Source organism: Musca domestica, unplaced genomic scaffold, assembly GCF_030504385.1.
Source record: "Musca domestica strain aabys unplaced genomic scaffold, Musca_domestica.polishedcontigs.V.1.1 44, whole genome shotgun sequence".
NCBI classification, from domain to species: domain Eukaryota; kingdom Metazoa; phylum Arthropoda; class Insecta; order Diptera; family Muscidae; genus Musca; species Musca domestica.
Window position 1 is genome coordinate 5,602,043 of NW_026712334.1, and position 26,448 is coordinate 5,628,490.

Here is a 26,448-nt window from a genome sequence, read left to right on the forward strand (position 1 = left end):
CTGTCTGTCTGTCTGTCTTTTGTAAGCACGCTATCTTTCGAACAAATTGAGATAGAAGGCTAAAATTTTGCACACATGTATATTTTGCCAGTAGGCTGGTTAAGTTCGTAAATGGGCCATGTAGGTCTAGGTTATCATATAGCTCCCATATAACGGTGCCTCCCGATATTCGGTATTTTGATGATTTTAGCGACATTATTCACCGGAATTGTTTCAAATTTGGCATTTGAAGTTCGTAATGGATACTACAGCCTAAGACAGAAAATAGCCTGTGTAGGTCCACGTCTTCGTATAGCCCCTATATAACGGTACCCCCCGATATTCGGTATTTTGATGATTTTAGCGACATTATTTAACGGAATTGTTCCAAATTCGGTATTTGAAGTTCGTAATAGATACTGCAGCACAAAACAGAAAATGGGTCATGTAGGTCCACGTCTTCGTATAGCCCCCATATAACGTACCCCCCGATATTCGGTATTTTGTTGATTTTAGCGACATTATTTACCGGGATTGTTTCAAATTTCGCATGTGAAGTTCGTAATGGATACTTCAGCCCATGCCAGAAAATTGTCTGTGCAGGTCCACGCCTTCGTATAGGCATTCGCTATTTTTAAGATTTTAACCGAATTTTTAACGGATTTTTTTTTTTTTTTGAAATTGTCAAATTTGTACCAAATGGTGGAGGGTATTAAAAGTTCGGCCCGGCCGAACTTACAGCTTTTTTACTTGTTGTTATTCACTTTGTCATCGTCCCATGTCACCATACTTGCTGCTTGGATCATTTTATTGTCCATTTTACGTTTTTTTCTCTTCTTCTTCGTATGATAATAATAGTAGCGTATGCGCTGCACTCCACTTCACTGCAATGCATTTTCAATTCGATGAAATGCGAAATTGCCATTGCTATCGATTTTATTTCGATCATTCATGTGATTCAAGTTAATTTTGAATTTTCCATTGTTTTATTGCTGCTGAGTAAGTGTGCGATTCGGCGGCCGTTTTGTAAAATTACTTATTTTGCAGCAACAGCAGTGGCTGTAACAGAAAAAGAAAATTGTCCAAATGACTTTATATATTTGGTTCGTTCGATTGCAGTGTCAAATAACCAGATAGACAATCGATTGACAGTCTGGTCATGTGTACAATCATAGATCAAAGTCAAAGGGAATGAAACGAATCGAAACGAAACGAAAAGATTTGAAAGACTGTTGATATAATAAGGGTGTAACTGATTCGATGAGACCCAGATTTGGAGTGATTTATGAAAGTCATTTTGACATGCGACAAGTAGGACACTTTTAAATTAGTTCCATAGTGTATGGTGATGATATGGTACTATGGCTTTTTGTTACCCTATACCACATAGTGGTATCTGTGCGCATTTGCTTGTAGCATGTCAGTCCGACCTGTCTGTTCATGTACTTTTGTGAACAAAGAGCAGGTCGCATTTATTATCCGTTTGAGATGAAATTTTCAAAACAATATTTGTTTGGCCTAAGGACGAAGCCTATTGAAATTGGTGAGAATCGGCTCAAATCTAGATATAGCTCCCATATACTTCTTCAACCGTTTTCGGGCTAATTGTGCACGAAATGGCCAATATCAGTCCAAATGACCTGAATTTTGGAACATCCGACGGAATTCAGTCTAGAAGCAAATACATCAAATTTGAATTTGAGAATCGGTTATATTTGATACCGGACATCAGTTACAGCTCGAAAATACCTCTGTCAAATTTTATATAGATCTCTTTTTTTATATAGCATCGATATACATCTTAAATCGATTTTACGGTAATGTCAGGCCAAATTTAATAGATTTTTCTATATTCAACGGAATGTTTCCATTTGGTAAAAATTAAGGTGAAAGGTGAATTACGACATACAAATACAAAATTTTTTATACCCTCCACCTTGGAAAGGAGGGTATGTTAACTTTGTCATTCCGTTTGTAACATCCTTAAATATTCGTCTTAGACCCCATAATATATATATATTTATAATCAGCATAAAATTCTAAGTCGATTTAACGATGTCCGTCTGTCAGTCTGTCCGTCTGTCTGTCTGTTGAAATCACGATACAGCCCACATTATTTGGCGTAGAGCTCCAAAATTTAGCAGAGCTATTTGTATTGTGTCTAGGATGGTTGGTATTGAAAATGAGATATATCGGTCCACGTGCTGTTATAGTCCCCATATAACGGTACCTCCCGATATTCGGTATTTTGTTGATTTATGCCACATTTTTGACGGATTTGTCTGGAAATTGGTATTTGTAGGTCATAACGGGTCCCTGAGCGTGTGGCAAAACATTGCATGTATAGGTCCACGTTGTGGTATAGCCCCCATATAAAGGTACCTCCCCATATTCGGTATTTTAGTTTTTTTTTGCCAGATTTTTTCACGGATTTGTCTAAAAATTGGTATTTGTGGGTCATAATGGTTTCCAGCTCCGGTGGCGAAACATTGCATGTATGGGTCCATGATTTGGTATAGCCCCCATATAACGGTACCTCCCGATATTCGGTAATTTGATGATTTTTGCCACATTTTTTCACGGATTTGTCTGAAAATTGGTATTTGTGGGTCATAATGGGTCCTAGTTTGTGTAGCGAAACATTGTAATTATAGGTCCACGTTTTGGTGTAGCCCCCACATAACGGTACCTCCCGATATTCGGCATTTTAATGGTTTTTGCCACATTTCTTCTAATATTCTTTTTACCCTAAGGTGGAGGGTATTAAAAGTTTGGCCCGGCCGAACTTAATGTTTTTTTACTTGTTATTACTCCGATAGATAATGTGTCTAGAATCATCAAAGTACAGAGATTTATGGAACCATGCACCAATATGGAAAATGCTCTGAAGCGTAGACCTATATATAATACGAACTACATAAATCGTCAAAAAACCGAATATCCGAAGAGGGAATTATATGGAGCCTAATGTAAAACATAGACCTTTATATCATTTTTTATACCAAACATCCTGGACATACAGGCAGACGGACATCATATAGTCGACTTAGAGTTTTATGCAAATCATGAATGTATCTACGGAATGACAAATTGAATATAGCTTCTTTTCCATTGGAAAGGGCATGAAAATCGTTATGGTTCCGAGATTCCTTCAACAAATGATCGTGAAAAGAGTTCTTCACAAATTTTCAAAATCAGAAAGTCTTTCAAATATTAATCTTACAAAGTTTACATTTAATAAATCTTACCAAAGTTTAGGATAAGTTTAGATTTGTTCGAATTACTCACCTTTGGCATGAATTATGGCCTTCAAACGGCCAATGAAACCGTCACACACTGCCCGAATGTTGCTTTGCGGTATTTTGGCCCATTCCCGGCAAAGGGCTTGCTTGAGGTTATCGACACTTTGATATTTTTTAGTGCCAACCTTACTTTCCAAAATACTCCAGACACAATATTCCAACGGATTGGTATCCGGAGATTTTGGTGGTCATTGTGCGCTGGAAATGACGAGAGGAACCTCATTTTGTAACCATTCTTGGGTGGCGCGTGCTGAGTACGATGGTGCTGAGTCCTGTTGGAATGTCCAAGGTCTGCGGCCACAATCTTTGCGTGCCCAAGGCTTTCATACACCCTCCAAAATATTTTTTGACAACGAATTCGGCAGTTCACCACTTTCGGCCAAGCGGAGCAATCTTTAACTCCTTTGAGTCTATTTTCTTTCTGTTGCGGTGTAAGTTCTTGCACTTTTTTCTGCTGATGTTGCTGTTTTCTTCCGTCCACTTCCTTGACGTCGGGCTACGCTACCAGTATCACGGTTATAAGCGATGGTACGAGACACAAATGATTTATTCACATTTAAATGCTGGAGTGCTCTAACGATAGCCACTTTTCCAACCAAATATAAAGAAATCACACTATCACGAATGAATTTCATCACGAATAATTTTTTCTCACCAAATGCGTTTGTACGCTTGTAAACAATATAAAGATTAATTTTAACAGCTGGGGGTCGAGTGACTTAGAAATGACAAAAGTCTGAAGTTGGTTGCATTTTTTTTTCATGTCACCCTGTACTTATAAGTCTTTGAAGAAATAAACTAATAAAATCCGCATTTATTGCTCGGAGTATTTCAAAGACAAATTTAAAAAATCCATCGCTGCAAGGGCGCTTCAAGAAAAAAAGAACATGGCATGAGATTGCTTTAATAAATAATTATGACTCTGAGAGTCCTCTAAATATAAAAAAAATACTCGGTTATGATGACTCTGTGCTTACGTAATAATAAAATTTTAATAAATCTACATCAGTGGCTTCAAAATGTTCCCGGTTAAAGAACGAATTTCCAAAAGTACTTACATACGTCAGTCCTACCAAATCTAGTAGCAAATTTCCAAAACATTCCTCAGTCCTAGAATGCAATATTAATCTTATTGCTAAATTTCGGAATTCCAGCTCTATCGATTCACTCAAATTGAAATTGTACCAAATTTAGTACCATTTAGTACTTTTCGTGCACATAAGAACACATTTCGAAAACTTCCTCCATATCCCAATTCTACACTCCTCCAGTAATGTAACTTCAAATTTCAGGATCCCACCTCCATCCGTTCCTCCGAATTCAAATTGTAGTAAATTTAATACCGTTTCGTACTTTTCGTACACATGATATTAATGCACTTCCAAAACTATTCACTTTCATCGACTCTACTCCTCATCCCCATTCAAAACGTGAAGCTTTTAGCTCTTACCGTTCACATGATACGAAATGGTATAAAATGTAGTGCATTTTAGTACTTTTCCAACACTTAAAGTGCGAATTTTCAAAAACCGTTTAACTACCTCTATCATACACTCCTTCAGTGACCCCCATTCCAAATTTAAGAGCTCTAGCTCTACTGCTTCCTCAAATACAAACAGTACTATATTTAGTACCGTTTGATACTTTTCGAACCGTTATAGTACTAATTTCCAAACAACCCAGCCTTATCTGACCCATTCGGACGAAGAGTGACCCCCACCCAAATCAGTCATAATACTCTACAATACTCTTTTATGAATAAAGATTACTTGAGTTCTTTTTATACCCTACACCACAAGGTGGTCAGGGTATTATGTCTTTGTGCATTTGTTTGTAACAGGCAAAAGGAAACGATATAGACCCATAGTTCCTTTTGATGACATGCATAGAATCACATTCTGAGTCGATTTATGCATGTCCGTCCGTCTGTCCGTCTGTCCATGTATTTTTGTAAAGTACAGGTCGCATTTATTGCCCGATCCAGATGAAATTTTGCAAAGATCTTTTGTTTGGCCCAAGGACGAACCCTATTGAAATTGGAGATAATCGGTAAAAATTTAGATATAGCTCCCATATATATCTTCGTCCGATTTGCCTTTTATAGTGCACCTAACGTGTAATATCAGCCCGAATTGTATGGAATTTTGCATATACACCCAAATTATGCCTGAAAATATGTATGCCAAATTTGATCGAAATCGGTTCAGATATAGCTATAGCTCCCATATATATTGTTCATCCGATTTGTTATTTTTGTCTACCGCCGCCGTAATATGCACTCTGTAACAACAATATTTGGGGAAATATATCAAATACAGCTCAGAAATACATTTGCTAAATTTTATCGAGATCGGTTCAGATTTGGATATAGCTCCCATATATAACTTCGTCCGATTTACCTTTTATTGTGCACCAAACGTCTAATATTTGTCCAAATGGGATGGAATTTGGCACTTACGACCGAATTGAGTCTAGAAGCTAGTATGTCAAATTTGGTTAAGATCGGTTCAGATATAGCTATAGCTTCCATATATATTATTCATCCGATTTGTTATATTTGTTACCCACAGCCGTAATATGCACTCCGTAACAACGATATTCAGGGAAATATATCAAATACAGCTCAGAAATATCTTTGCCAATTTTATCGAGATCGGTTCAGATTTGGAAATAGCTCCCATATATATCTTTATCCGATTTAAAATTAATTGTGCACCAAATGGGCAATACAATTCCGAATTTAAAAGATAAAAATGCTTCGGCATATTTAGTCCTTTGAACTTTAAATTGTAATTATAATCATAGCGTGTATAAAAACTTTTAATTGTTATGTGGAGCTCTACTTAATTAGCAAAGTGGTGTAGGGTATCATAAAGTTGGCCCCGCCCGACTTTAAGACTTTCTTTACTGGTTTATTTCTGTGTTTAGTTCATTCGTATTGAGTTTGAGTTGAAACATACATACAGTGGGGGCTTGACAGAATTAATAAACATGGTTTTGGTGTGAGAGTCACCAAAACTATTGTTGATCAACAGTGCTCTGGACTTCTTAACCAAAATTCTCTGAGAAAATGATCACGCTTTAAAATATAAATATAGGGTATATATAATTTGATACCGCAAAACCGTGTCTCATCGAAATGACGGGTTTAGATCCTAGGTCTCTTTGGACCAAATCCGTTTCAGGACATTTGGAATCGATTTCCGTCTTTCCATCGGTCTGCTGGCTGGTGCGAACGATAATTCTCGACGGAAGTATCCGATTTTCAAACTTAGATCGAGTTAGTAGATAGGCAATATCGCTTCACTCCTTCTGGTACCAACCCCACAAAAGGTCGAAGTTTTCAAAAAAAAAAAAAAAAAAAAAATGTTCTGCACAGAAAAAGAAAGTATAATCTAATTTTGCTCAAACTTTGCAAATCCCAATATTTGCATAATTACTAGGCCATGTGCGAAAATGGACAATATCGGTATACTCCACCAAGTACCTTCCCTACAAAGGGTCAACATTTTGGATAATCTATATATTTATCCAAACTCTTATAAAATGTGCAAAATATTTTTTTCAACACCTTCTGGTACCTCCCCCATAAAAGGGTCAACATTTTCAATATCTATGAAGCTCATAAAACGCGAAATTAACATCCGATTCCATTCAGACTTGGCACATCTCAATATTTCTATCAACACAAGATCTGTTATGTTCTGGTACCTTCCCCCAGAAAGGGTCAATATTTTAAATATCCAAAACGATTATAAAATCCAATATAAGCATCCAGTTCTCTTCTTATTTCACACATTCCATTATTTCTACTAGTATAAGATCTGCTGTAGATATGGTATATATGGGTCCACTCCTTTTGAAACCTCCCCCACAAGGGGGCAAAATTTTGAATATCCATGAGGTCATAAAACGCGAAATAAAAAATTCGATTGAATTTAGTCTTGGTACAACTTAATATTTCCATCAACACAAAATTCGTTATAAAAATGGGAGAGATTGGACCATCTTTTATGTTCCGGTACCTTCCCCCAGAAAGGGTCAATATTTTAAACATCCAAAACGATTATAAAATCCAATATAAGCATCCTGTTCTTTCTTATTTCACACATCCCATTATACAGCATAAGATGTGCTGTAGATATAGGATATATGGGTCCACTCCTTTTGAAACCCCTGACCCCACAAGGGGTCAAAATTATGAATATCCATGTGCTCATAATACGCGGAATTAACATTCCATTTAGACTTGGTACAACCCAAAATTTCTATCAACACAAATTTCGTTATAGAAATGGTAGAGATAGGGCCATTTCTTCTGCTACCTCCCCCACATATGGTTCAAGATTTTGAAAAACAAAACGCTCAAAGAAAGTGAAATAAGCATCCAACTGAAGATTACTATGGATTTAATGATTTCGGATAAAATTGGATATAAATGTTTGATTTTCTTGTAATTTGGCCTATATGAATATTTTATCTGCATTAGATGAAGTACGAAAATGGAATATTTTGGCCGACTATATCTGGTACCTCACGCACAAATTAACCTTTTTTAAAAATTATCACTATCAAACAAACCCAATCCAAACGAAATTGACAATATTGGTCCAATCCTTCGGTACCTACTCCATAGAGCGTCAACAATTTGAATAATCATAACACAAGTCAAAATATATATTTAAATAATCGAACATTGGCTGAGGGTTTACATCTGTCGGAAAAACCAACTGATACTTTTTAACTTGTTTTAATTTTGAATTTGAAGTAAGGTTCTTTAAGAATGGATCCGTTCAAATCGGCATGAAGTAACTTTCCTATCGATTCTGAAACTATTTTTGTGATTTTCTTATTTATTTTGTCTAAATGTGCTCCGCAGTGACTGACAGCAATCACATTTTTAGAGCATTACGCAGAATTGCTAATAAAGCTAAACTTTATTGAATTGTATGTCGCTAGTGTTGTACGGTTGTTGTGGTCTTTTTTGTTGCTGTTGCCTCTGGCTTTGCCTAAGTTTGGCGTGGAGAGGATGTCAATGTTGCTGTTGTTGAAAATGATTTTACTCTCGAAACTGTTCAACTGAAAGTAGTTTTCATTTTTTCTTGCTGTTGTTGCTGTTCATTGGTTAGTTCTTCTTCTTCTTCTTCTTTGGTGACTTTTCGATTTGTGCAAGTGAAGTTTATTTTTACTGCCGTTGCAATGACACACTAAAAAACGAGACGTGTATAACAATAACAACACCAACAGGTATTTTTTTTTTCCTTTTGCTAGTGGCCTAAGCAGGCAGTAAAACGTCGCGACAGACACATGAATTTGGATTAGTTTACGGCAAGGGGTTGCATGAATGCAGCCAGAGAAACGAGGCAATATCACATCACTCTTACGAAGAAAGACAGACAGACAGACAGACCGACAGACCGACAGACATGCAGTCAGTTAGTCAGGTTATGGCGGTTCGGCCTCCAATGGAAACGTATGTCTAACATCCAAGGGAGGCGGCGGCTGGTGAAGGAGACACATCGAGTTGACATTGTCTCATGGATGCAGCCAGCCAGTCAGCCAGCGGCGGTAGTTTGAATAGACGACAAGGAAGGCTTGTTTTGGTTTACTTTTGGCCAAAAACTTGTTGCCACCGCTGCTGCGCTGGAAAATGCAAATACTGCCAGCAGCGGGCAGCAGTAGTACAAATCTTTGTCGGGTAGTATTTATCGTTCGTCTATGATTGGTGGTGGGGTATTTTTTAAGAGAAAGAAATGCTCACACCAGTATAGACATCATTATGAATTAAAGCATCAGCTATATAAACACGCTGCTGATGAAGAGGTAGCAGCATCAAAGAGTTCATGTAAACATGGTGATCATGTGAAGATGAGATGATCATTACCACGCCAATGGCATTACAGTGCAAAGCAAAGCAACGCAACGCAATGTCATTGACAATGGTAATTTGTGAGCTATACTCGGTTAGTTGTACGTGAGCTGATGATGATGTCTGTCCACATCTCTTGGAATTCCGCCACACGGATCCATTCACATTCACGCTGTGCCACCAGAAAAGTGCCAGAGAAAAGATGAGAGAAAATGAATACAAGCTGGCAATGAGAAACCCCAATAAACACTACCGGCATTCGGATGGGTAGACAAAGTTTCTCATTATGATGATCATAGTCGCCATCATCATCATTATTGTTATGACGACAGTGATCGTAATGATTACTACAGTTCTTGCCCCCATAATTTGGGGTGAGGTGGATTTTGTTAAGAAAACAACCCTCTGAACTGAGAAAATGTTTAATATTTAATAATTTTCATGGTTTAAAATAGGTGCAGCCATATTATTGTCAATAATATATGGATGTATTGTATTGGTTTACTATTTAGTATAGTGAAGACCCCAATATATGTTACCCCACAATTTAAGTATCAAATTTCCTCTTCCTGAAACAAATAACAAATTCATATAAACCCCATATAACTGCACCTCCCGAATATTTTACTACAACATTATTAAAAACAAGTAAGCAAAGGCTACAGTCGAGCGGGGCCGACCGTTGAATACCCTACAACACTATAATAAACGATACAGTTTATATAGGCGAGATACTCGAAAGAATTCCACAAGATATTGTGACAAATAATAAAAGAAAACCATCAGGTTTCGTTATCTAATTTTCGAATAATAGCAACTTAAACTAATTTGCTCATTTCCAATTTATTGGTAGATGTTGCACTTAAATGGTCTTCCTAGATCTGGACCTATAATCTCTCAGAAGTGGCAAAAGATTAACATTTATTATTGGTTTTTGACTGAAACGCATCTATATGAGATACAGACATTTGACTATATTCTTCAACGAAATCAGCGTTAACGAAATAGTCAGAAGTGCGTCTTTCCTGTATTTGTGAATTCTCCAAAAAGTCACTGGAATGGACATTTTCGTATTTTGTCTATAAAAGTTGGTAATCTCCTTCACACATTGAATATTTTTGGATGGCCATCCAAAACTGCTTGGCTTTTGCAATGTCCGGTTACCCCCATAATTACGACCTGCTGACAATTTGCAGTTTTTTGGTCCATTTCAACCCCTAAATATATGGTGATCATCTCCAAAAAGAATAGGCTTTTATTCTGACACTCATCTTATCTCCATGCAAAATTTCGTAAGGATTGGGCCATAAATGCGATCTGTATATGATATCCTGATATCCTAACTACTTAGTTTTGTTAGCTGTAGAAATATTACCAAATGTTTAATTCAAAATGAAAATATGCCAAAAATATGACAAAATTGAAAAAATATGAGAAAATTTTACAAAATCAATATTTTCATCTTTAGAGAGATATTTTTATGCGAGTTTTTAGACGTTTTTTCTTTCCTGCCAAGAGGCCATTCTGAATTAATGAGAACTGTCGAAATCAGTTCAGCAGTTCTCGACATATAAGATATTTTTCAAGCATATCTTCTTTGATAGACATATATATCGCACATATTTTGCTATATATCCGTTTTGTTGGATGTTAACATCAATGTAAAGATCAGAAGTAACCTTCTCATGGCTCTGTGTTTTCGCCGGGATTTAAAATATTCGCGGTTTAATGAAGAATTTTGAATTTTTTCAACAAAAAATATATGGTCTATTTTACCCGCTAAATATTATCCGATGACCACCCAAATAGGTAGGCTTCTTGCCAGCCCTAAACTCTAGCTACATGGGAAATTCCGCGTCGATTGGTCTATAATTGCGACCTGTAGAGCAAGTGCAAAATCAGGAATTTTTTCAGTTTTTGGTCCATTTCAACCCCTAAATATTATGCGATCATCACCAAAAGAAATAGGGTTCTATTCTAACCCTAGCCCCACCTCCATTTTAAATTTCGTGAAGATCGGACCATAATTGCGACCTGTAGCGTGATTACAAATTAACATGGACAGACGGACGGACGGACATACATAGCTAGATCGACTCAGCTCGGCGAGATAGGAAGATCCATATATACTTTCCTATGTGGGAAATCAATATTTCGTGGTGTTACATAATTTTTGGCCCAATCAAACTTATAATACCCCCAACACATAGTGTTGTAGGGTATAATAAATTTTAGTCGAATTTATCATTTCAGATTTTCAATGTTATATATATTACTCAAGATGTTCCCTTTTGGGAAAGAATAATTTCAGTTTGATGTTAATCGAGGAGGACATTAGTAGAACCATTGCAGAATGAACCCACATGAAATTTTTCTGCATAAAACTATTTCAACGCCTCCATATGTAAACCGTAGAAACCAACAGTGACCTCAGTATCAAATTTCAGAATTTTAGGTCTATCCCTTCACTCAATGCCGAATTTAGTAACATTTAGTAGGGATATCCAAAACAATCTTCATCTCTTCATCTTAGAAAAAAAACAATGATCCAAAACTAGTACACCAACAGTGACATCTATGTCAAATTTCAGGATTTCGGTTCTTTAATTCCCCGAATCACCAACTTTAGTACAATTATAGTATATCATATCCAAAACAAGCTCCTTCTCCCATCCACAGACACCAACAGTGACATCGATATCATATTTTAGAATTTCATCTCTATGCCTTCGAGCAGGACCACATTAAGTACTATTTAGTTCTTTTCGTACCATATTCATATCTCAATCCCAGATAACAACAGAGATTTCTATATTACATTTCGGGATTCCAGTTTTATCCCTTCACCCAATACCCAATTTAGTATTTTTCGTACAATTATAGTACATATTTAAGAAAAAATAATCAGCTCCATATTTAATTCCCGATTCCAATAGATTCGCTGTATACGAATTTTCAAAACAATCTCTATATCTCAACCATATATACCAACAGTGATCTCCATATCTAATTTCAGGATCGCAGCTCTGTAATTTCTCACATTACCAAATTTATTACAATTATAGTACACATTTCAAAAACCACCTCCGAGACCTCAATATCAAATTTCAGAATTCCACCCCTGTTGCTTCACCCATTACCAAATTTAGTACCAGTACCGTAAAATATCAAACACAGATACCATCAGTAATCTTAATAGCAAATTTCAGAATTTGGTCTCCATACCTTTAACTAAGACCAAATTTGGCACCATTTAGTACTTTTCGTACATTTATAATACTCACTTTCCTAACCACTAGGATACATTTGACCAAAAACCTTAAAACCAAATTTCATATTTCAATACCAAATATTGTGCCTTTAGTAATTTACGTGCACTTGTAGTACACATTTGCAAAACCAGCGCTTAATAACCATAAACAGGATCCTAATACACAATTTCAAAATTCCATCTTTATCCGCTCATCCTGAACCAAACTGTTCCAAATTTAGTACCATTTACTACAGTTTGCACACTAAGTACACATTTCCAAAACAACCTTCATTTATCAAACTTACTGTCCAACCTTGATTCTCATACCAACTTTCAAGGTTTTATCTCTGTCCGTTCAAATAATGCCAAGTACTACCATTTTAGAAGTAAGATTTAAGGTTAAATTTCCAGGAGCCCTTTGGTACATATTTTCTCCACTCCATCAGTGGCTCTGATATAAATTTTTTTGTACATTTTAGTAGTTTTCGTATCATTTTAGAACGAATTTTCAAAAATCTAGCCTGTTTATACACCTACGCACCAGCCTTATCATACACCTCGTCCATAATTTCAACATGCTGCTGAAAGTGGCCCTTGTGTTTAGCAAGTAGAATCTCTATTGAAATGATTATGAGTCTATTTCAATTTCCTGTTTTAATTTGTTCTTCGAAAAATGAGCATGGCGTTTTTCTCTTGAAGTTTTCTTAGTGATTTAATTAGACGATCAGGATATATTTACCTATGTCTTGATTTTTAATCCCTTCAACAGTTACTTTCAAACTGTTGTGTCCAATTATATTACAATCAAAATTTTATTGTCCTCACTACTGGCTGGCTGCTACATACCGAAGTTGCATTAAGAGAAGGCCTATAATTTTCCAGCAGTATGCGTGTCTCCAGTGATGGGGTAAGCAAAAAGTAAACCGCACCGTGTGATGGCCATTGATGATGGCATTGGCATTACTAACCGAGCAACCAACTGAACTAAAGGATGGACATAATCTAGTTGATCATTTAATGCACATCTTCATCATCATCATCGTCGTCGTCGTCGTTGTCGTGGTCCCGCAGAGCAAACAACATCAACGTCGTCATCATCATCGTGGTTATGCTTTGGAGGCATCGTAACGGCAGCAGCAGCAGATGTAGCACCAACCAACCACCCAACCGCTAAAACAGAAACGCTTAACAAGAAGACGCAGCTTTGCAGTTCGTTCGTGTGCTTTTTTCCATTTCATTCGTTCGTTTCGTTTTTTGGCTCAGTGGAGAAAGAAGAAATTTTCTGTTATGTGTGTGTGTGTTTTTTTATCGCTTGCCTGCATGCGAAGTAATTCGCGTTGAGAAAGCAGGTGTATTGAACATTCTGCGGTTACCCATGGCACGAAATAGACGCGCGCGCGCATTCACACACGACGTTATTTCAAGCAAAACGAATCAATTGAATTGAAACTAGAAACGAAAAAATAATTACAAAAAAACCCAAACTCCAAGGAAAAAATAACAGTTGTGGAAATTTCAAAATTTTTTGAAATTTAATTTGAATTTTTTGAAAAAAAAAAAAAACCGAAAAAAGTGTTGGAAATGTCAAAATACAGAAAATAATGAATTTGAAGTAAATGGATTAAAAAAGGCACCACAACAAAAACCTTTAAAGGATATTAAAAGGATATATGGCAAAAACAAATCAAAAGAGTGTCCCAAATTGTATCAAAAAAGTGTGAACCTACAAAACCTCCAGTGCAACTCGGCAAAAGGACTTTTTATCCTTAAAAAAAATAAATTAAAGTGTATTAAACTTGCAATGTAAAAGAGTTTCATTCTTTAAAAAAAATTTAAAATATTCCAATTTCATTATCTCTCTCAAAACGCCCATGCGTGTGTGCCTGTAACAAACAATCACCCTGACGAATTTATTATAACACCCATTGCCACTTTTGTTGTTGTTGCTGCTGCTGTGCTCTAGGCTGAGCCTACAGATTTGTTTTCTGCCACCTAATCTCAAAGCGAAGCGATAAGAAAATCAAAACTACAACATTTCAATTGAATTTGGATTGAACCCCCCATTGCTTTGGTGGCTTCGAAAAAACGCAGGTGGGTGTTTCGTTTATGACTTTATTTTGATTTCCTTTTTTTTTTTTGTAGGCCTTCTTTGGCATCAGCTAGGCTTTTCTTTCGCTAATAAATAGCTTACTTTCATTTTTATAACTCTCAATTTTTTATGTTTTAAATGAATGAATGGTTGGATTGCAATTTTTGGCGGTTTCCCCCAAAAAAAAAAGTTTCCATTTAATTGTGTTTTATTGGATTTTAAAATTCAGTTATCTTTTGATTTTTTTTTGTCTAGTGGTTAGCCGTTTTCATATTTCGTTTGGTAGTTAGGCTATTTTCCAGTTGCTTCGACATTGCCCATTTAATTGATATGGTTTTATGGTCTAGTGATTTTATGGGTTATGAAAAGAAAATCGTAACAAAACAAACTGGGAAGTCTAATCAAATATAGGGTCGGCGATACAGTACTATGTGTTATTTAAATGTTGGTGGATAAATTTTGGAACATATGGGGTACGGGTGGGACGACCAAGGCTGTGGAATAGAGTCAGTTTCCGATTTTGGTGGCATATTTTAAACAACTCTGACTGGACTGGTTTTGAGTCCTGATACGAAATTCCGAATTATTTTATGAAAAAATTACGGCCTCTGTATAAGGTGTGAAAGGAAAACACGGCCTCTGAATAATGTGTGAACGAAAAACACTATTCTGAAAAACTTAAGATCTATTTAAATTTGATGATGTAAAAAACGCATAGAATTGGAGGTGGTTCTTTCGACATATATTAACATGCTTTAATATGTGATATATATTGATATAATATACTTGAGGGTAAATGATTTTGCCATTCTATTTGTATATCATCCTTTTTATACAAAGCCAGATTGCTTTATAATCAAAACCAAGCAAGATTTTAGTATAGAAAAGCAAAATTCTATATACGAAGACCCGCTGGTTTTCATTATTTGGCTGCTGTTTAAAACGGTTAGTATTTTCTTAGGTTGGATAAACAATATATCTTCATCAAATTGCTCAGACCTTTGTAAAGTAGTTTAGGAACTCTTCTTAAGGAAATTAAGAGATCAGAAAGTCATTCTATGAAATATAGCTATCGATAGGCGAGAAGATGTTTTTTCCTAAGGAAGAGAATTTCTTATATTGAAAACAATTAAAAAAGCTGTATGTTCGGCCGATCTGAACTTTGAATACCCTCCACCATTTGAACGAATTTGGCAATTTTCAAAAAAAAATGAAGTCCGTTAAAAATTCTTTTGAAATCTTAAAAACACCGAATGTAGCCGTTAAATTAGGGCCTATACGACGACGTGGACTTGGAAAGGCAACTTTTGTCATAAGTCATTATGCAAAACTTAAGAAGAAAAATCAGTGAATAATGTAGCTAAAATCATCAAAATACCGAATATAGGGAGGTGCCGTTATATGAGGGCTACACAAAGACGTGGAACTGCACAGACAATTTTCTGTCTTAGGCTGTAGTGTCCATTACGAACTTCAAATACCAAATTTGAAACAATTCCGCTGAATAATGTCGCTAAAATCATCAAACTACCAAATATCGGGAGGTACCGTTAAATGAGGGTTATACGAAGACATGGATCTGCACAGACAAATTTCTGTCCACTACGAACTTCAAATACCAAATTTGAAACAATTCCGGTGAATAATGTCGCTAAAATCATCAAAATACCGAATATCGAGATATGTCGTTATATGGGGTCTATACGAAGGCGTGGACCTGCACAGACATATGCATTACGAACTTCAAATACCAAATTTGAAACATTTCCGGTGAAATTGTCGCTTAAATCACCAAAATACCGAAAGTAGGGAGGTACCATTATATGGGGGCTATTACCAAAACGTGGACCTACAAGGTCCATTTTCAACACCAAAAGTCCTGCAGACATAATATGCATTTGAGTAAAACGTTATCTACCTACTTTATTTCGTTCCGAAGCTAGCGTGATTTCCACAGACGAACAACTCTAAATCGTCATAGAATTTTATGCTGATCGAGAATATGTATACTTTGCGGCGTCGAAAATTTATATTTCGAGGTGTTACAAACGGAATGACAAACTTAATATAGTAACACCTCCATACTATGGTGAAGGGTATAAAAACAATACATCCCGGTATTCCTTCAGGGATGTTCAGGGAGTTTTTATAAAAAGACCAGGAGGCATTATTCTATGAAGGCCAAGAATTGCTATCAGTGAATGAGCAGACGGTTTTCTTATTGAATACCATTATAATGTACTAACAAGTGCCAGCTGCTTCATCAGCGAAGAGACCACCTTAAAATTTTGAAAAAAAAAATTGATTCATTCCAACCTTTTGTGTTAGGCTTTTTTAGTACTTTGGAAATTTGTTACTACTCAAAATTTGTTCTCTTTGACACAATTTTTTAATCAAAACTTCATACATTGTACTAAATTTTCAGACTTTCAAGATTTTATATATTATTCAAGGTTTTTCTTATTCGGAAAGGATATTAGGAAAGTGTTTACATCTTACACCAAAAAGTTTTTAAAATCTTTCATTTCCATTTAATGGAGCCTTAGCCAATTTTTCTGTCCAAAACTATTTCAACGCCCCATTTGTTAACACCAGCAGCTGCGAAACCACCACTTAATCTCAACAAAAGAAACCAACAGAGACATCAATATAAAATTTCGGGATTGAAGTTCCATACATTCACTCAATACCAAAATTCGTTGTATTTGCAAATCCGTTCCACATCTCAATCCTTGACACCAACAGTTATCGCAATATAAAATTTCATGGTTTCAGTCCTATCCCTGCATCCAATATCAAAATTAGTACCATTTAATACCTTTAGTATAAATAGTCAAATCTCAAACGCAGATACCATCAGTCATCTAAATATCAAATTTTAGAATTCTATCTCTTCCCTCAATATCATATACAGTACCGATCAGTACTTTTCATACAATTTATAAAAAACACCTATATATCCAGGCTATACCCGAACAGCGACCCTTATACCAAATTTCAGATTTGAAGCATTATCTGTTCATCTAATACCAAATTGTACCCAATTTAGTACTTTCCGTGCATTTCTATTTTACATTTCCAAAACTACCTCCATATATAGAGGTTACACGTGTTCTATCGCTATCTGTTCACCCAAACCCAATCGTACAAATATAGTACAAAGTAGTACATTTCGTTCAATTGTAGTACATTTCAAAAACAACCTCTTTATCCCAGACCTATCATCCAGTTATCTAAATATCATATTACAGAATTTTATCTCTATCTTCCATTCCATTCAGTACTTTTCGTACAATTATAGTACACATTTCCAAAGCCACCTCCATATGTACAGGTTACACTTGAACAGCGACCCTAAATATAAAATTTCACCCAATACAAAATTTTACCAAATATAGAATTATTATAATTTTTAGTGCACTCGTAATACATATTTCCAAACCCATCTCTTTATCACAAACCACCTACCAACAGTGACCCCAAAACAAAATGTTAAAAATCCAGCTTCATCCGTTCTCCCTAAACCAAACTGTTCCAAATTTCAGTACCATTAAGCACAGCTGCTCACTTAAAACACATTTTCAAAACCATCTACATATAAACTTGATATAAATGATTAATAACTTAAATAGTTTTTAACAAGTAACAAGTAAAAAAGCAGTAAGTTCGGCCGGGCCGAATTTTGACTGCCCTTCACCATTTGAAACGAATCTGAAAAATTTCAAAAAAATAACATTCGCCAAAAATTCTGTTAAAATCTTAAAAATACCGACTATAGCCGTTATATTGGGGTGTACCGTTGTATGTGGGCTATACCATGGTACAATGCAGAGAAGGTCGGTCAACATTGAAAAAATTGCAAGTATAAAGGTCTATCTGTTTGGCTTGTAATGTCAGAATTAATATCAAAACAATAAAAAAAAATCAAGCAACTTGTTGCATTTATTTTGAATAAATAATTGAAAACCGTGAAAACTGAATGAAAGGTCAACACTTCTTTTCAAAACCAGGATTATTATACTAAAGGATTATTTCGCTACAAAAACTCTAGATTTTGTCGATGCATACGATGAAATAAACATTTTGAAAACATCCGAATTTGAATGTTTTCTGAACAATTTTTTTTTTGAAAAGAAAACACATACATAAACAAATAAAGATGACATATTAAGTCAAGAAAATAAAAAAATTGAAATCATATGGTATCATAGCCCTACCTTGATATCATTGTACCATGGGCTATACGATATATTGAACCTACATATGTAGATATTTCCTTTCCAGGGAGTAAAGTGCTTGGAAAGAACTTCTAGTATGGATTTTTAGACAATGTTGCTGCAATCATCAAAATACCGAATATAGGGAGGTACCGTTATATTGGGGATAAACGATATCTTGGACCTATATAGACAGTAATCTTTCAGGGGATGAAATACTCAGAAGGAAATCCTTATGTGGATTTTCAGACAACTTTATTGAAAAATTTGGCTACAATCATTAAAATACCAAATATCGGGGGTACCGTTGTAAGGGGGCTATACAATATCGTAGATAAAGTCAAACGCCATAATTTTTACTTTTTTTTTTTTAATTATATTGAATGAAAACAAAAAATGTCGGAAATAGCATCAAATTTTAGAATAAGTTTACATTTGTTCGAATTTGTCACCTTTAACACGAATTATGACCTTCAAACCGCCAATGAAACTGTCACACGCTGCCCGAATGTTGCTCTGCGGTATTTTGGCCCATTTCCGGCGAAGTGCTTGCTTGAGGTGATCGACACCTTGGTATTTTTTAGTGCCAACCTTGTTGTTTAAAATACTCCAGACACAATAGTCCAACGGATTGGTATCCGGATATTTTGGTGGCCATTGTGCGCTGGAAATGAAGCGATGAACCTCATTTTATAAGTCTTGTGTGGCGCGTGCTGAGAGCGATAGTGCTGAGTGATTGGAATGTCCAAGGACTGCGGCCAAAATGTTTGCGTGCCCAAGGCTTTATTGCACCCTCCAGAATATTTTGGCAATAATATTCGGCATTTTTTCTTGATGCCACGGTCGAATAATACAAGCGGAGAGTGACAATCGACTGTTATGGCGGTCCACACCATCACCATGGCCGGCGATTGAGTTTTTGTGGCCTATCGAAGGTGCACATTTTCAGCTGACCTCTTTATAAAAATAAGTTTTCAATTTGCCATCACAATTTTAATCCTTAAATTCCAAAAACAGAATTTTTCCTCGTTTTTCATCACTCATGTAGTTTACATGATCCATTTTCATGTGTCTTTCCAAATAAAATAAATATTATGAAAACTGAAAGTTTGTGTCTTAAGTCTTTCGTTTTTCAAAATATGGGAATTTCGCCAAAGGAACGAAACTCCTCTCGTAATCCATATAAATTACATTGTATAAAAATTGCTAAACAACAAAAAACAAATAACCACAATTTATCTTTACTACAATTTTTGTAAATAATATATAATAAGCTTTTCTTATATGTCTTAAGAAGGAAACTGATGGCTCTTAACTACACCTGTCCGTCTGTCAGTCTGTCGGCTTGTCAGACCTTTCGTTCGTTCGTACGTCCATTCATTCAAAATGTTTAATGATTTGTTAAGTACTTTATTATATGGCTGATTCGTGTTCTTCAGAAAACTAAAAAGAAATTTAAGTTAGGGGGAAGATTATGTGAAAGAAGAGGAAGAGGGAGGGGTCGGTAAATAAACCATTCGAGAGAAGATAACGTGACTTTGTAAGTCGTGTTTATTAATCATTATGGTCAACACCTTTTGCTTGATTATTTATTTTGTGATCTTTACTCTTACTCTCGTTATGAATTTCAGTTTTATCGTCGAATATTTTACGTGATATAACCTGTGTTGTCGGTGTACCAAAAAAAAAAAATCTCAATTGCTTTTGTGTGTGAAATTATTATTGTTGTTGCTCACATTTTTGTGAGTACCACATTGATTTGTTGTATCACCTTGTTTTGTTTTTCTTAGCTTTTGAGTTAAGTTTTTATTTATATAAGTTGGATCAATGAGTTGCCGAGAACCACACAAAAATAAAACAGAAAAGAAAACCCACATTTTTACTTGCCACATTCGGACATTGGTCTCTTGGGTGCGGTCGTGTTAAAGTGGCATGATCACATGAAGACATTGATGTGGATGCTGGTGGTGCGTTGAATAGTGTTTGGTTGAAGAAATGAATGAAATTGGTATTGTGTTAACTGACAAGTGCTTGGGCGTTGTTGTTGTTGTTTTTTTTTCTTCAAAAAGTGAATTTGATAGCTGTGGGAATTTTTATTTCTTTCCCACTTTGAGGTGATGAGTAAATTTGAATTAATGAAATGTAAACTCATAAATTTCTGGTATTTATGTATGGTGTTGAAAATTTGCCGTAAAAGTGTTTTCACTTTTGTCTTATCTGTGACGAATTAATTTGAAATCTATTTGAGTTTCTTATTAATAGGAAGCTAACAAGATATTTTTTACATTGCTATTTTGATGAATGAGCCTATGTTTTAATGAAAGGAAAATGCAAGGGGTAATTTCACATATTTTTGGCCCAACTTGAGTATTCACTTTATTGGAGGTATGTATGGAGTTATGGTGTAATGGTGAAATGTCGAAATCTTTTTCTCGCAATAGGCTGAAACTTAAATTTAAACAAAAATAAATTAAATATGCTGGCCGATTTAATATCCGTGCGAAGATGAAAACATATCAAGATATCCAAATGCAGTCGATCAAATTTTTATCATACATGTTTTGATTGCACAATGCTAATATAGTTATGGTTATATATTAATGCTGCAATATTAGGTCCACATGGTATGGACCTATATAAAAAAAACTTTGTGCTACGATGTTAAACGACCATTGACATTCCTAATAAGTGTAGCTTAAAATCACACGATACCCTTGAATTTGCCTAAGATATGGATATCGCAGATTTTGCAGCGTTGTGCGAAAAATACATTAAAAAAAAAACAAGTAAAAAGGAGTAAGTTTGGCCGGGGCAAACTATGAATACCCTCCACCATTTGGAAAAAATGTGGAAATTTTCAAAATTTGGAGACCTGAACCTTCATAGAAAATTTCCTGTAAAAGATTGAAGTACCTATTAAAAACTTCAAATACGAAATTTGAAACAATTCCGGTGAATAATGTGGCTGAAATCAACAAAATACCGCATTTGGTAAGGTACCATTACTTGGGGGCTATACGAAGATCTGGACCAGCATAGACAATTTTCTAATATAGACTGTTGTACGCATTAGAAACTTAAAATACGAAATTTGAAACAGTTCCGGTGAAAAATGCCGCTGAAATCCGGATATGGGGAGGTTCCGTTATATAGGCCTTTACGAAGACCTGGGCCAGCATAGACAATTTTTTTGTCATATTACGAAATTTTGGCAAAAGCATTTTGGTAAGAATTTTCCAGAAAAAAAGTTATTCGTGATGGAATTCCGCGTGATTTCTTTATATTTGGCTGGAAAACCACAAGTGGCTATCGTTAGAGCACTCCAGAATTTAAATGCGAATAAATCTTTTGTGTCTCGTACCATCGCTCGTTACCTGATACTAGCAGCGTAGCCCGACGTCAAGGAAGTGGACGGAAGAAAACAGCAACATCAGCAGAAATGGCTCGCAAAGTAAAGAAGCGACTTGATCGAAACCCGCGTCGCAGTGGCCGAAAAATGACTCGTGAGCTGAACATATCGTAATATTTAATTCGGCAAATATTAAAAAATGAGCTCGGGGTAGAGCCATTGAAATTCCAAAAAGTGCAAGAGCTTACTGCATTGGAAATGCGTCCTATATTTCTATGAAATATACTAAATGGCACTTAGATTGGTATTGGGTGAGGGGATAGGGCTGGAATCATCAAATTTGATATTGGAGTCACTATTGGTATCTGGAATTCAGATATGGAGGTGATTTTTTAAATGTGTACTAAAATTGTACGAAAAGTACTAAATAGTATTGAACGAAGAAATAGAGCTGAAATCCTCAAATTTGATATAGATGTCACTGTGGGTGTCTGCGGTTATGATATGAAGGTAATTTTGGAATTTTGTACTATATTTGTACGAAAAGTGAAAAGCGATATTGAGTGAGGGGATAGAGATACCATTCCATAATTGTACTAAATTTGGTAATGGTAAGAGCCGAAATATTAAGGTCACTGTTGTTATCAGAGTTTGAGATATGTAGATTGTTTTGTAAATGGGTACTTTAACTGTACGAAAATAACTAAATGCTACTAAATATAGTATGGGGTGTAGGCGTACAGCTGAAACAACCAAATTTAATGCGGATGGTACTCTTGGTGTCTGTTGTTAAGAGGTGATTATTGAAATTCGTAATTCGAACGCACAAAAAGTGTAAAATGCCACAAAATGTGGCGTTGGGTGTTAGGAAAGAGGTGCAATTCTGAAATGTGGTATCTACGTCACTGTAGGCGTCTAGAATGGAGGGGAAGGAGTAGCTTTGGACATCCATAGTACAACTACAGTACAACTATGTGAAAATTATGGAAATTAATTTATATTTAAATTAATGGGATAAGGTCCTAGGAGGATACTATTGATTTCTAGGTTTTAGATATTGTGGTGTCCAATTGTTTTGTGCAAAGATGCTGGAATACTTTTGAATGTGGGTTCATTGTGCAGGGGTTTAAACAATATGCTTTTCGGTGAACTCCAAAACGAAAGATTTTGAAGACTGTTTCGTGCAAAAGTAAATCATTTCTCAATTATGCTTTTCGATAAAGGAAAAAATTGAATATGAACTGGTGCAGCCGAAAAGTAAGTACGATGTATGAAGTTCTGTTTCGAAATTCTGTTCAAGAGGTAATGAACAAATTATGTATTTTGAGGCCTAACACGAACTGTTGGAATAAATTTCAAATTTTAAAGTGGACTTTTGCTGACGAAGTAGCACTTGCCATCTTTTCATAAAATTAACTACAGTGTGAGATAAAAAAACTTCAACAAAGTCAAACATATTTCAATTTTAGAAATATTTTTAATTTCAGAAACTGTCGCAAATAGCATACAAATTTAGAATAAGTTCAGATTTGTTCGAATTAATCACCTTTGGCACCAATGATGGCCTTAAAAAGGGCCAATGAAACGGTCACTCGCTGTCCGAATGTTGCTCTGCGGTATTTTAGTTCATTCCCGGCGAAGCGTTTGCTTGAGGTGATCGACACTTTCGTATTTTTTAGTGCCAACGTTGCTTTATAAAATACTCCAGACACAATAGTCCATCGGATTGGTATCCGGAGATTTTGGTGGCCATTGTGCGCTGGAAATGAAGCGAGGAACCTCATTTTGTAAGCATTCATGGGTGGCGCATCCTGAGTGCGATGGTGCTGAGTCCTGTTGGAATGTCCAAGGTCTGCGGCCAAAATGTTTGCATGCCCACAGCACCCTTAAGAATATTTTCGCGATAATATTCGGCATTTATTCTGATGGTGGCCCATACCATCACCGAAAGTGCACATTTTCAGCTGACCTCTTTGGGAAGTAAACGCGATCACTTTGTTTGTTAACAAACTGCTGGACAACGAATGTTTTCTCATCGGAGAAAACCAAATTTAGCTCTTTTGAGTCTATTTTCTTTCTGTTGCGGTGTAAATTCTTGCAGTTTTTGGAATTTCAATGGCTTTACGCCGAGCTCATTTTTCAATATTTGCCGAATGGAATATTACGATATGTTCATCTCTCGAGCCATTTTCCGGCCACTGTGACGCGGGTTTCGATCAAGTCGCTTTTTTACTTTTCGAACCATTTTGCTGATGCTGCTGTTTTCTTCCATCCAGTTTCTTGACGTCCGGCTACGCTACCAGTGTTACGGTAACGAGCGATGGTACGAGACACAAAAGATTTATTCGCATTTAAATGCGGGAGTGCTCTAACGATAGCCAGTTTTGGTTTTCCAGCCAAATGTAAAGAAATCACAATATCACGCTTGAATTCAATCACAAATAACTTTTTTCTCACCAAAATGGTTTTGTACACCTGTAAACAATATAATGAGCTGTCACAGGAATAATTTTAACAGCTGTCGGACGAATGGCTTAGAAATGACAGTAGTCTGAAGTTGGTTGCAGTTTATTCAACTCACCCTGTATAAGTCACTAAATGGAAAAGAAATCTCCATTTCCAATATATATTCAAAAAAATATTAACATCAGTGTTGTTAAAAAAGCGAAAATATTTGTTGCAGATAGAAACTACCAAAAAGAAATATTCTACAAAAAATGTCACCATAAATTTCGGAATATATAATACATCTAGGATTACAAAGATTATAAATGATTCTGTAACATTGAATCAAAAACCATTTAGATTTTTATACCCTACACCACAAGGTTGTCAGGGTATTATATCTTTGTGCATTTGTTTGTAATAGGCAAAAGGAAACGAGATAGACCCATAGTTCCTTTTGATGATCTGCATAGAATCACATTCTGAGTCGATTTATGCATGTCCGTCTGTCCGTCCGTCCATCCGTCTGTCCATGTATTTTTGTAAACAAAGTACAGTTCGCATTTATTGCTCTATCCAGATGAAATTTTGCACAAATCATTTGTTTGGCCCAAGGGCGAACCCTATTGAAATTGGAGATAATCGGTCAAAATTTAGATATAGCTCCCATATATATCTTTGTCCCATTTGCCTTTTATTGTGCACCAAACGTGTAATATCAGTCCGAATAGTATGGAATTGTGCACGTACGATCAGATTGCACCTGAAAATAAGTATGCCAAATTTGATCGAAATCGGTTCAGATATAGCTATAGCTCCCATATATATTGTTCTTCCGATTTGTTATTTTTGTCCTCCGCCGCCGTAATATGCACTCTGTAACAACAATATTTGGGGAAATATATCAAATACAGCTCAGAAATACCTTGGTAAATTTATCGAGATCGGTTTAGATTTGGATATAGCTCCCATATATAACTTCGTCCGATTTACTTTTGATTGTGCACCAAACGTCTAATATTTGTCCAAATGGTATGGAATTTGGCACTTACGACCGAATTGAGTCTAGAAGCTAGTATGTCAAATTTGGTGAAGATAGGTTCAGATATAGCTACAGCTCCCATATATACTGTTCATCTGATTTATTATATTTGTTACCCACAGCCGTAATATGCACTCCGTAACAACGATATTCAGGGAAATATATCAAATACAGCTCAGAAATATATTTGCCAATTTTATCGAGATCGGTTCCGATTTGGATATAGCTCTCATATATATTTTTATCCGATTTCAAATTAATTGTGCACCAAATACACCAAATCCGAATTTATAAGATACAAATGCTTCGGCATATTTTGCTCTACTAAATTAGCAAAGTGGTTTAGGGGATCATAAAGTCGGCCCCTCCCGACTTTAAGACTTTCTTTACTTGTTATGTATACATGGGGTATCAAATAGTTCGACCCCCGCGATGTTGGTTTTTTCCTTACCAGATTTAAAATAAACTTTAAAATGTTTTTTGTTTACTCTTCAGCGGATAACTTTCCTTTCCACCAATCTTAACAACCTTTGTTAGCAAAATTGTTTTTTTTTCTCTCTAGCCGCGTTTTAGGTCATCATTGCTTCCGTTGATAAAATATAATTGATTTTATATAAAAAAGGAAGAAAAAACATTGTGTGTCATTTTATTATATCACATATATTTAAGACTACTACTATTTGTTTGTCTTATACAATATTTTGCACGTGACCCAAAACAAAGTAAATACATGGCATTTATTTTCATTGTAAATGGGGTCCTATTGTAGTGGCATATCGTAAAGTGGGTGGAATATTAGGTAACAAATAAAAGAAAATAAATCGCAGTAACTGTAACTATTGAAATTAAACAAAAACATCGAATGAGGCTAGGTCTGTTCAAATAAATATATGAAGTATTGTC

General features: G+C 35.6%; 1 protein-coding gene across 2 annotated transcripts in view; it reads left to right on the top strand.

The window, feature by feature from the left end:
• Positions 1-13,498: 13,498 nt before the first annotated feature.
• Positions 13,499-26,448, top strand: part of LOC101888306 (uncharacterized) — a 48,494-nt gene continuing 35,544 nt past the window's right edge. For both annotated transcript variants that reach the window (XM_020036605.2, XM_011294075.3), the window contains exon 1: positions 13,499-14,494. The gene's annotated coding sequence lies outside the window, so the exon portion shown is untranslated. The remainder of the gene's footprint in view (positions 14,495-26,448) is intronic.